This window comes from Mauremys reevesii, linkage group 5, assembly GCF_016161935.1.
Source record: "Mauremys reevesii isolate NIE-2019 linkage group 5, ASM1616193v1, whole genome shotgun sequence".
Taxonomy (NCBI): Eukaryota; Metazoa; Chordata; order Testudines; family Geoemydidae; genus Mauremys; species Mauremys reevesii.
In genome coordinates this window covers 27,834,095-27,847,803 of record NC_052627.1, presented here as the reverse complement: position 1 = coordinate 27,847,803, position 13,709 = coordinate 27,834,095, and the positions used below count along the sequence as shown (strand labels likewise).

Here is a 13,709-nt window from a genome sequence, read left to right as displayed (position 1 = left end):
CCTAAATTACAATTTTAAAAGTGACTTAGGTCCATGAAAAATTAAGACTCATAGAAAGTCAATAGGATTGGGGCTCCTAAGTGCCTAGATCCCCTTTTGAGATGGGTCATAGGCTGTTAAATCACTTAGGCAATTTTTAAAATTTATCCTGTCTCTTGATTTCTTTTATTAATTTGCCCGTGTTTAACAAAACAGCAGGCCAGAAATCAACAAGCATTCAAATCTATATGCAGTCAAGAATATGTTAGGCTTCTCTGCAATGTAATCAATGCAGTTATATCTCTAGGGCCTGACCCTGCCAACTTTATTCCCTTTGAGCAGCACTTTACTCCTTGAACAGTCTGAATGGGACTACTCATGGCCTTAAATAATTATAGCATTATATTTATATTTTTCTATCCCCTTTGTTCATGTAAGTTACCATTCAGTCCTCTTTTAATCTGCATAGCACAGCATGGCTTTCCACTGCTGTATCTGGAGGAGCTAACTACCGGGTATCCCATTTTCTCAAGCTAACTTGTATGTTATGCAGCCTTTAAACACTCTGGTGATGAACGCCTCAGTGATGGGGAAGCATATAGTGGCACAGGTGCTGTTAGAAGGAGTTTTTGGAGTAAGACATAAAAACTTTTCTGTTTCTGTTTAATTTGGTTGTATGTATTTATTTTTGTGCTGAGATGATCTGAATCTGCATAATCTGGATGCCTAACACTGATCCATGTTGTTACTTTTGAGAGCATGTCTGTGTGTATTTTTCTGTATGGAGAAGCCAAAAAAACCAAAGGCAATTTTACCTGTACCATTAATTATTTGACAGCACTTATTGTGGCCTTTTGTCATGACTAATTCCCTCCAGATTATGATTTTAACACTCTGGGTTTTCTTGTCACCAGCTGACAAATAGAGTTTATCAAAAAGCTAGCAGACTGGAAATCAACCCTCCTCTACATCTCCTTGCAGAGCATAGGCGCTGTACTAAGCATTTGTGCCAATACTGCTGATCACTAAGCAGAATGGTCACAATGATTGCACTTCATGTCACCCTGCTTATAAAATCCATTCTTGGGGGCAAAATTGTTTTGGGTGGTATGGAAGTTTGTCGTTATGGGTGGTGACTATAAGAGGAAATTAAAGTATCAGGAGGACAGAAGACAGAGACCTTTTATTAGAGGGACTGAGGCTTTTCATAATTGTGGACTGTCTGTAAGAGACTATAGCAGTAAGATTCCTGCAAATCTTGCCCTTAGCTGTATTACAGTGACAAGATATATTTCTGAATAAACAAATGTGACACACTAAACATTCTAACTTTAATCATATAGTTAAAAAGTTGAATATGACAGGAATACTTGAGCAAGTTAATATTTTAGAGCCCCACTGTGGAGCCTATTCATTGGAGGAGTTAGTTATTTGGTATTTTCCATGTGAAGCAGTGGTTTTGTTTAACTAATACTACATTAACAATATAATATTCATATATGAATAATAATTCAAATGCAATATCCGGTGTCAATGATGTAAAATCAAAAGAGCTATCTCGTCCATTTACCTCCCTGGATTGTTTCCTGGAGAATGTTTGCTATTGTTCAGGTTTTAAATGTCTCAGTGATGGGGCGAGGCTTCCGCTGTATGTGTGTCCATTGGTCTCCCACTTGGTCTTTGGTAATTTTCACCCAGTAGTTTGCACATTTAGCAGGAAGAGTCTTACTGGGGAATCTTTTACTATTGAGAATATCTGCAAGAGTTTGGTGCTGAGGGCAACATTGTTATTCACATAGAGGCAGTAGGGTTGGTATTTTGTGTTTGTATGTTAAATTGGTTTCTGTTCATTGTTAAATAAACATCATTGTTTGTATCATGTATTTTTAAGCACCAGAAATACGTGGTTGGTGTTGTATAAAACAGAGAGAAAGACGGAAATGCAGACACGTGTGATGTGATGACACTCAGATGGGTCACCATCAATAGGTTTGGCAGGAAGAGTGAATGTTAGGCAAGATTTGAATGAAGAAAAGTAGTCATCTTTTGCATCAGAAGGCCAGGGAGTTCCAAAGTCAGGCTACCATGGCAGAAAATATGAAGTCATGAGTGGAAGATAGAAAGTGGAATGGACAGAAAGGGAGTGGTGAGCGGGAGGCACTGAAGGTGCAAAGGGAGTGACAGATGGAGACTTTTGAAGATGATGAGAACACTGTTACATCAAATAACAAATCCCACTACATTACCATGAAGGGCCCCGTTACATAGACCTCTACAGGCAAAATATCCATTGGCATCAGTGCGTGTTTACCTGCCTCACAACCTTGATATCAGGGCCTAAGACTTTTTGTCACAACCCAGATTGAAATCAAGTATGTTACATAATAGAATTGTAATCTAAAATAAGGACTGCTTAAAGATTAATATTAGTTGCTCCATATTTATCATCATCACTATTTATTATCACCGACAATATGATCAGTGCTGTACAAACTACAGAAATAGAGAGTCACTTTCTAGAAGTTCAGACAGATCAAGGCCCTGATCCTGGAAATACTTACCGGTACGTATGTGCTTAATGTTATATGTAACGTTACTTATAACTGTAAAGTGAACCTTGTGCATAAGCTTTTGCAGGACTGGGTCCTTAAAGACACAAATATTGATGAGACAAGACATACTAGACAACTGTGAAGAGAGAACTTTTTTCCCTTCAGATAATTGATAAGTAATGTCATTATTACCATAAGTCCATTACTTATGTTGTTTTTGCCCCACTTAGAGTAATAATAATTATAATAAAATACTTAGCACTTATTTTAATGCTATATATGTTTAAAGGTTTCCATGGACAGTAATTAATTTATACTCAAAACTCCCTCGAGAGAGAGAGAGAGATTTTAACTGTTGTCATTCCCATTGTATAGATAGGGGAACTGAGGCTGAGAAGTAAAAGAACTTACCCAAGGAACTGCAGTGAGTTTGTGTCCAAGAAAGCAACTCCTAATTCTCAATTCTGTTTCCATTGGAATAGATCATGGTATCATTTTGTATTTTGACATTGATTAAATAAAGTTCATTTTTGTTTGAGGAAAGGGAATAAGAAAATGTAAAAGGCCGGAGTATTTTTTTTTTTTATGTGTATGTAACAGGTCGGACTCACCCCTGCGGTGCCTCCTGCTGGTTGCTCTGGGGAATTAGCACAGTCCAGCGTTCGGAGCGCCCTCTGCAGGCCAGTGATCCACCTGTCTTCTCCTGGCCCCTGTGTCCCTCCCAGGACCCTGGTGACCCTTTAACCGGGTTTCCCCTTCCCAGGGGAACCCCCACCCTACTATCCCCACTTCGCCTCAGTAGTGGCTACTGCCCAGTCTCTATCTAGCCCCCATTCGCCAGGGCAGACTGCAGTAGCCAGCACTCATCATCAGCAAAGGGGGTTTGGACCTGCTGCCTTGGCCTACCCCTAGGTTGCCCCCTGCAACTCCCAGTACCTTTTGCCCTATGCTAGGCCGCAGCCTGGGGTTTTCTAGGCTGGAGCTTCCCCAGCTCCTCAGCCTTTCCCCAGCCCTGCTTCACCCTAGGTACCTTGTCTCAGTTCCCTGCAGCCAGGCCCATCTCCCCCTAGAAACAGAGAGAGACTGACTGGGCTCCTGGCTCACAGCCTTTTATAGGGGCCAGCTGTGGCCTGATTGGGGTGTGGCCCAGCTGCGGCTACTTCCCCAATCAGCCCAGCTTTGAGAGCAGCAGCTCTCAAGCCCTGCTAAGCCGCTTTTAAACCCCTTAAAACCCGGAGCAGGGATCCACCCTGCTACAGTGTAGAAGAAATAGTCCCAGAAATCAGCCTTAGAATAACAACACCCAAAGGGGAATAATCATTATAAAATAAACCTCAAGTGTTTACTGTCTAACAAATTACAAAAGATCCTATCCCATCTTTGCTTTAGAAATAAAGTTGTGTTGTCACTGTGTCATTCTTTTAAACACCAACAAATACTAGTCATCTAAAGAAGAGGATCATTAGGATAATGAATTTGCTAAAGTATTGCTGAAAACAGAAATAGCTTAATCATATAGGCTGAAAGTAACATATGTCCTCTACATCTATATGTACCATAATATGCATTAAATTGCTGCATGTTTTAATCACTAAAGGCCAGATTGTTCGATCTGTACTCACACAGAGTAGTAGTCCCTTACTCTCAAGTAGTCCTATGGATTTCATACTTACTCAAAGTAGTAATAACCATGTGAGAGTGGGGTTTCATATCCCTTCATGAACATGGATTAGTGATAAAGTGATTTCATGTAATCTGTAGAAGTAACTCATCATTGAAGCACAAGAAAAATGTGACTTTAGATTTCATAAAACAGCTCAGAGTTAATCCATAACCTGTTCCGCCAGATTCCTGATTAAAAGAAGAGTGGCTTACTAGGAATTTATAAACTGAAAATCCTATTTCACATAAGAGAAAGGCACCAATAATAAAGGTTTCTTCATTTGTTTTTGTAGCATATAGTAAACTTGAGAATGTGAAATATTCAAACTATTTAATGAACATGGCTCAAATATTGCAATAGGCAAGAACAGTTGACAAGAGCTAATGAAATATTACTGTTTTGTTTAGGCACTGAAGTGAGAATCAGCAAACCTGGGTCCTATTCCAGGATCTTCCATTGACCCGTTTGTGTGACTTTATGTTAAATGGCATAGGATCAAGAACTGATTCCTGTGGGAACCCACTAGAAGCACTCCCACTCAATGATGATTCCCTGTACAATTACGTTTTGAGACCTATTAGTTAGCCAATTTTTAACCCAATTAATGCATGCCATGTTAATTTTGTGCTCTAGTTTTTTAATCAAAACGTCATGTGGTACTCAAGTCAAATGCCTTGGAGAAATCTAAGTATATTACATCAACACAATTACCTTTATCTATCAAACTTATATTCACATCAAAAATTGAAATAATCAAATGTTAGTTTGATTATGAAATGATTATTATAATTATATAATAAAATGCTGTAGGTACAGAGGAATATTCTTTGTTCAAAATGCATTATGGTTGCACCTGGCTAGAATTGCATTGTGATAAACATATTGAAAGGTTGCCTACTACCTTCTATAACCTTTTGGGTAAGCAATGCTAAAAAGCTGCTTTGTAGCTTCTTATCAAGAATGTTCCTCAGTGAATCACATCAGATGTTCAAGTGCCTTCTATAGCTGCCTTAAAGTAGTGGGAGTATTATTTGGTTATGTGTAGGCTTGGCAGAATTTGATTTTTACTTTTTTATCATATCAGTGTTTATTTTAAGCAGTTTTTTTTCTATTATTGACTTAAATTTTCAGAGTTGTGGGAAATTGTGGAGTGGGTCAGACATTGGGGAGGGTCAGACAAAAATTGCTTAATGACAGTAGATACTGAGATTCAAATAGGTAAAGCTTTATATCCATTAAAACACAACTTTTCAACATCTCACATCAGAATATATACAAAATACATATCCTTAAACTCTGATAAGTTCTCAAGTAGTATTTTTCTTAGTTTGCCTATCTGTAAATTTTGATTATCATTAATGGAAATGTTTTTTCAAAGGTTTTTGTGTGTGCGGAGAAACTGACGTACTAATAAAAATCTAATCTTTCCAAGCCTAGTTAATGTGTGTGAGAGAGAAGTTGGGCAGACTAGTCTGGGCTAAATTCACTGCTGACATAAGGGCACACAACTCCATTGAAGTTGTGTATTAAGTGGTGGAAAATACAGGGCCTTCCAAAATTATCTAATAGCAGGAGCTGGAGGATGTAGAACTGTGGTTAGATTGAAGAAACACAATTTATAAATACTTTAAAGCCACATGGCCAAATTTTGCTGTTGCATTATACCACTGTAAATCCAGAAAACCCGCACTGAAATGAATACACTGACCCTGGATTTACTGTTTTATAACTGAGAACAAGATTTGGCTAAATGTATGTAGCCAAGTATGGATGACTTACAGAAGCAGATCAAAAGCTATATGTCAAAAGCCTCAATGAGAAAGAGAGAGAGAGAGAGAAATGTACATTCAAATGAAGTATTTGGTAGGCATATTAAAGCTAATTCCTAAAATCTAATTGACAGGAAGGGAACAATAATACAAAAATACCTTTCTTCTGTGCATGCTGTGATAGGCATGGGAAACCAGCAGAGAAATTTAGCCAGTATCTCCCCCTTGTTTCAAAATGATCTCCACACTCTAGATTTCACTCCAGAGAAAAAAAATGGTTAGCTATTAAATGATCTCTTGCTTGGCCCTATCGAGACAGAGCTATTTGTGTTAAAGTGCAGTACTCTGTATAAATGGCTTTGTTGGGTTCCATGTTTATAGTCTCTTAATGATTTCCATGTCCAATGATTGTTTTTTTCTAAGTGCCAGACGTACAAACTCAGTTGTAAATTTGAAAGTCAGGATGGATTCTTTCTTTCTTTCTTTCTTTCTTTCTTTCTTTCTGCCATCAGAATTTTTTTGACATATGAAGCAGATGATCTATCTCTCTTCCATAGTTGCATTTGCTCTGCATTGCTAAGATAAGCCAAAAATAATAACTAGATGTGGTTGAAAAATTTTCATTGAAACTTTTTTCTGAAAGAAACTGGCTTTATGACAAAATAGAAATTTGTGTGAACATTTTTCAGGTTTTCATCAAAAAACTTGAAGCTGGATTTTTTTAAACAGAAGTATTTTTATTAGCTTTAGGTATTGTTAATAATGAATATTTGGGGATTTTGAAAAAAATTATGTTGTTTGGCTTTTTTCTCACACACCCTGCACCCCCTGCTCAAAAAATAAAAAATCTTGACAGAAACTAATACTTTTCATTTTCTTCAAAAAAAATTCTCAGAAAATTAGAAACCTTCCCTGACCATCTTTAGTAATAACAATATATGTTGGCCAGTAAAATCAGCAGGCGTGACTGAAAACACAAGAAGCACATTTATTGGTCCTGCTTTGAGCAGGGGTTGGACTAGATGACCTCCTGAGGTCCCGTCCAACCCTGATATTCTATGATTCTATTGCATAAGAAAGAGTTGGTTTTCCGTAGGTGTTTTGCAGAGCAAAAACTCACTTTAAAGTCAAAAATGAATACTCTGCTCTTTTGCAAATGGTCTAACTGTATCTTCATTTAGTGGAAAAGGTAGCAATAGGAAAAGTCTGGAGAATGATTAGAAGGCACTTATGACATACTGTATACCTTTAAAATCATTGTAACAGATGTCCTGACCAGCAATTCTGGAAATGGAATTATTTTTTCCACAGGATCTAGCAGGACCTGATTATATCTTAACATAACTGTTTGTTGAAGCAACCTGGTAGTTCTTTTTCTTTCTAAACCAAGATCAGAACATTTTAGGAAGGGGCATGATTTCTGTTGAGTCTTACCCATCTGAAAAACATCTTTGAAACCCATTTTTAAAGAACAGTAGCTGTCAGAAATTATTTCCACTCTCCACAAGCTTTAGAATGTACTTTCTTATCTTTCCTGCCTGGCTATTCACAAGTTGTTTTTACATTGACATTAATAATCTTAATGGCAGGTTCTCTGGATGCCAACAGTGCCATAAATCATTAACAGTTAATGTAAATCCCACAAGTCATTAGAACATGATCACTGTGTTTAAACAGAGTGCCATGGATGTTTTTCCTTTACTCTCCAACTCTCCTGTGAATGATGCTTTCAGAGCACGTTAGCATGTAACATTTTATTATTTTTTTTATTAAGGCAAAGTTGCAATACAACATTAATATACTACATCATACATTACTTATTCAGGATCAGGTTCATAGTCAAAGAAGCTGGCTAAAGATATTGGCTTGCTGGCTGGGGAACTGTCTTCCTTTGAGTACACTAAAAAGGATGACTACATTTCTAAATACCTGTCCCCTTTTTGGTGCTTCTCTTGTGTAGTGCTTAAAGAAAGGTGTTGAGTGAAAGACAGACATGCATTTATCTATCCTCTTGAACTTAGAAGAACAAATAATACAATACTTTGTACCACTGAGCTCAAGGCAAAGAACCATTTCTTTCCTTCCACCCTAGTACCCACAATATCTCTGTCAGTGAATGTATTTGGGTTATAGGTGGCCCAGTTAATCCAAGCTGTCTCCACTCCATGGCTGGCATGAGTTCCACATGTTACAATAAAATTTCTTGTTTTGTGGATACAATCGATGAGATTTGGAGTGAGCTGTTTCCATCCATATGGGCAGAGCAATATTCAGGTGGGACGTATCTTCTCTCAGTGACCCTTTCCCCAGCTGAGTTTCTTTTTAAGATATTCCCTGCCCAAAATCTATGTTTAGGAGCTGCTCTCTCACTCTGCTTGGAGTCACGCAAAGGAGTTACTAACACCTGAGATTTCTACTGACTGAATGGCCCAGGGGAGGAGAGACATGGAACAGACATGTAGTAGAACAGGAACTTTTGGTGTTTGGGAGCAACTTTAAATGAGCTCTCTACTGTTGACAGCCCCCTGCTGTAGCACTTTATTCCCCTTTTGGCGTTGTACAGTAGACCTACTTTGGATTTGTCAGCCTGCCATTCAGGCAGCATCCATTACTTATCAAGGCTTCTATGGCATGGAGGGTTGTGAATATTTTATTCTGGTTCACATCCTAAAGAGACAGTGTTTATTCTCTGTCAGGTGACAGCTTGACCACCTGCCAAATACTAGAATTCACTTTACAGTGCTCTAATTCAGGATGAGACACATTTCAGTCATCCTCCCCTTCCCAGAATCCCAGGAGGGCAGATTAGGGCCAGTGCACTTGATTACTCTCTCCTCACCAGACAGCGGGGACACGTGCAGACTTTCCATTTCATTTGCTTTATTTCCTGTCTTTCTGTCAGTGCATCTCTGAGCGAGATATAGCTGACGTGATGTGATGTGCATCCATGATCAAGTAGCTATAGAATATTTGGGGTTTCGACCGGCTGAAGATGCAGAAATCTACAGCTGTGTTATGGCAATTATATTCATTCGCTAAACCCACTGTAGTGCGGGTAATTGTTTAATGGGTGTAATACACTGAGTGGAGCATTGACTCTGGGGAATCAAAGGTTTCCAAGCAGATTCTCAGGGCGTGATCTTTAATATACTGGCCATTAAAGATACTTCAGAGTTGAATAAAAAATTCATACTTGCCTTAGCTGCCTCTTCTCCATCTGTTACTTCTAAGATGCAGAGCCCACATAGGGAGCTGTACAGCATCCTGTGGGCCTTACCAACATATAGCAAGGGAAGACAATGTTTTTGGCAAACAAACATAAGTGTATTTAGCTTTAAGAGCTTACATTAAAAACAGTTTTTGGCAGCTTTTTGCACAGTCCCCTTTCTTTCTCTTTTTTAATTTATCCCTTTGGCTTTCGTTGATGAAAATACTATGGGAAAATGACTGGAAGAACAGTTCTTCAGCAGCGGTCTTGCACAGTACAGTTATGTTGCTGTGATGAGTTAGAGCTATCCTACTGCATTAAAAGTAATACCATATCCCCCCAAATGAGCTGATTTATAGAGTGAATTTCCTGGATAGCATGGAGAAAATTACACAGAGCCCCACTCCTGGCTGAAGATGTGGGCATAATGGCCAGAGCACCATAATGAAAATACATTCCTAGCTGCTCTGGCTTGTTTTAAAAGCCTTAATTAAACGTTTCTCCCAGAGCCATAATTCCCAAACTAAGAACTGTATGTGGCTTCCCAAATTCTGCTCTCCATATAATGGTATGTTGCACTTACAGTTTCTTTCATTTGAGGATCTCAAAGTGCTTTTTTGATGGTTAATTGATTTAAGCCACACTTCAAGGTAGGAAAGTATCCACCCCCATTTTAGAGTTACATATAAGGAGATTCAGTGTAATTGGGTAGTTTGCCCTGTCACTCAGTAAGTCATTAGAAGAGTTAGGAATTAGAATATAGGATCCAATTCCCAGTCTCCTACTCTAACAGCTAGACAGTATTGCCTCCATGTTCAGCAGGGCTTGCCAGGGAAGGCCAGAGAACTATGATCTCTACACATGGCCAGCCTCTCTTACCAGTCTATTCACTGATAACCACATAATACTGGTGTCTGAACATGTGAAATCACCAGTATAAAGATTATTTTTGTTTTAATAAGACCTACAAGTGATTAGCAAACATTTTACTTTTTATTCTAGACCAACCAAGGACCAAATTTAGTCCCAAAGCACTGTCAAGATGTTTCCCCTTATAGAAGCTCCCTTAGCAACTTAAAATTGAAATCTGTTGCCTTATTTTTTTTAAAAGAATTATGACATAGTCGGTTTACACTCCTGATGTTATAGGGTTATTCAAAAATGATAGGCTGTAAGCATGACTTTTTGTTGAAAATAGGAAATTGAATATATGTTCACAAAACACAGAACTACCAGAATGATTATGACAGAGTATTATTGACTTAGGCAAAGAGATTATTTTTTTTACTTAATTCCTGTTTGAAAGCAGTTTCATGTGGCTATAACAGGGGTGGGCAAACTTTTTGGCCTGAGGGCCACATCTGGGTGGGGAAATTGTATGCAGGGCCATGAATGGAGGCTCAGGGCAAGGGGTTGGGGTGCAGGAGGGGTGCAATGGGGGCTCCAGGCAGAGGGTTGGGGTGCAGGAGGGGGTGCGAAGTGTGGGAGGGGGTCCAGTGTGCAGGAAGAAGCTCAGGACGGGGTTGGGGTGCAGCAGGGGGCTCAGGGCAGGGACTCGTGGTGCAGGAGCAGTGTGGCAGGGGGTTGAGGCGCAGAAGGGGGTGTGGAGTGCGGGAGGGGGCTCAGGGCAGGGTGTGCAGGGTGCAGGCTCCGGCCTGGCACCACTTACCTTGAGCTGCTCCGGGGTGGCAGCGGCACGCAGGCAGGCTCTCTGCCCGCCCTGGCCCTGCGCTGCTCCTGGAAGTGGCCAGTATGTCCGGTAGTGGCTCCTGCGAGGGTTAGGGGGCAGAGGGCTCTGCGTGCCACCCTCACCTGTGGGTACCACCCCTGAAGCTCCAATGGGCCGTGGTTTCCTCTTCCTGGCCAATGGGAGCTGTGGTGGGTGGTGCCTGCAGGCAAGGGCGGCACGCGGAACCCTCTGCACGCCCCCCCCCTGCTCCCCAGGGCCACAGGGACATGATGCTGGCTGCTTCTGGGAGCGGCACGGGGCCAGGGCAGGCAGGGAGCCTGCCTTAGCCCTGCCGTGCCACAGAGCTGGGCTGTAGTTTGCCCTCCCCTGGGCTATAACAGTGGTTGGCAATGGGATTTCCCTTCCTTCCTCCCTCCACCACCCTCATGCTCTGAACAGACAGAAATTTCCTAGCAACTGCATTTTGAGAGCTGACCTTTGCATCTAATGTGACCTGCCCCTTTACCACCATGATGTCAACTCTTCACCACTTTTAATATCACCAAGGACACCAGCACAAGTATCTACTCCTGGCTACTCTTCCTAGGTTAAGCCAGCTACCCTCCTGCTCCTCCACTGTGGTCGGGTGTCTCTCTGCAAGTCCTGGGGAGTTCATCAGACTGCTAATATTAATTTAGTTTATAATTATGTATTATTTTATTAATTTGTAATTAAATAGCGTTCAGAGGCCTCAGTCAGAATGAGGATCTTACTGGATTAGTCATGAACAAGTGCATCTGCTGATTGTAACAGTATTGATCTCATGTGAGGAGAGAGAATCTCTCAAGTAATCAGGGCCACAATTTAGGGCTTTAGCTGTGAAAGCTAACCCACTGAATTCCTCCTACAAGTTAATAGGCAGCCAGCACAGATCATGAAGCACCAGTGTCAACTGGTCTGTGCATCATGATTTGCTTATTAAGTGGTGTAAATTAAATGTTGTTAATTTGACAGGTAACATGATGACACAACTTAATAGAAAACACTAGTAGGTCAGATTAATTATTTCTAACATGATAAAAGAGGGCAGGTTTTTATATTGCTACAAAACTACCATCTGAGGTGATTTTTCTGTGTAAATGCACTCCTGGTCACCTGAACTTAAAGTTCTCCTGAGTCTGTTTTTGGTACGTGTTTGAGTATCACAATGAGACATTAGTCCTGATTGTGGCCCAGGGGTGTTACTATATATATTAATAATACTGATGTGTAAGATGGAATGTCTGTTTATTACATACAATTAGGCAACTCTCTGCATGCCCGTAATCCTCCTGCATTCAGGTAACCTCATCTGTATGAGAAGTTGCTTTAAGTTAATATATAGACTGTAGTTAGATTTGATAAATTAAATAATTTGTATTTGCTTATACTCTAGGCCACAGTATTCTTTCATTGCTATTACGGGCATGTCTGCAGTGTCCCACAGTTCCAACAGCTAGACTATGGGGTGTGCGAATAGGAATACGCACTAAAATGCTGTGCAGTAGCTCCCCCGTATGGTGCTGCGGGCATAAACAAAAAGGTTTCTACTTCGCATTAATGTAGTCCTGTTTGTAGAGGACTACTTTAATGCGAATTAAGAACCTTTTTTTTCATGCCCGCAGCATCCACACAGGGGAATTACAGCGCAGAACTTTGGTTCTTACTGCTATTCGTACCCTCACAGTCTGGCTGTTGGAACAGTGGAACAGAGTAGACATGTCCTCAGTGTTGTGATAAAAGAGATGGGATGACTCAAGTCATTGGTAATGGTGCCTTTCCCCACAGGGTCACCTGCTTCAAGGATAGGCTAAGCCAGCAGTGTTATAACTGTCCATTGGTCATTGTGAAATGTGTTAATGGTCTCATTACAGTTTACAGTGTACAGATGTCCACATCACCCTAAACAATTAGTACTAATTGGTACCACTGTTGGCAGTTGCAGCTCAGACACCAAAGTTTGAATGGTCATTTTTTGGAAGAGATGCTAGTGGGATGAAAGCTGGTAAGGTTTTGCCTTTGTTTCCATTATAGATGGAATGCTTGGCATGATTGTAAGTTTTTATTTTATTTGAAAAATCATTTGAAATTCCTTTTAAAAGTTTTCCCTTGATATCTTCCAAGATTTAAATAAGTTCTGTGGTTTATATTGTCACATTCTCAGGAAGCATTGTTTGACAAAAGACAGGAAATATGCCACAATTAAATGCATTCGCTTGTTTTCTGTGAAACAATGCCCAGTCTCATTTTCTTTCAGTATTACAGATGGAGTTTTAAAAGGCTTTGTAGTTACCCTTTAAAGATTTAGGTGTTTATATAGATTAGATAGAGAGAGACAGATTATTAAAAAAGCTGATTTTATTTGTTTTTCAATGTCAAATTTTCAGATGTTTTTACTTAACAGCTGGAAATAATGCTTGACCAAGCTAGAAAAGTTCAACTGAAATCAACTGTTAAGCTCTTTATGAAAACAAATACCAGCATTTCTGTATTTATGATTAAACAGTATTCATTTAGCCTGCTGTCCTAGTTAAATTGAGCAGAAAAGATGACACATTATCCCGAGTATAGATGTTAACAATAATACATTGTCATTATATTTTCCTCTCTTGTTTGCCTTTGTTAAACTAATCAGATTTGCATATTTGGACTGCATATCATAGAGGCATCCAAACTAAGGCCCCGTGGCAACTTCACTAGAGCTCAAAGAAAATTTGCAGAATACAGAGCACGTAAGAGTGCTGTCTCCTTTAATATAAAGTTGTAGTCTCCGGAATGCTGCAGTGCTGTTTCTTGAGCTGAGCAAATCAAGGTGGAGCATCACAGCTAG

The 13,709-nt window shown here is 39.9% G+C and overlaps 1 protein-coding gene across 49 annotated transcripts in view; it reads left to right on the top strand.

Annotated features, from left to right (window-relative positions):
- ANK2 (ankyrin 2) overlaps positions 1-13,709 on the top strand; it is a 561,730-nt gene that overhangs the window by 463,666 nt on the left and 84,355 nt on the right. The window lies entirely within an intron of this gene.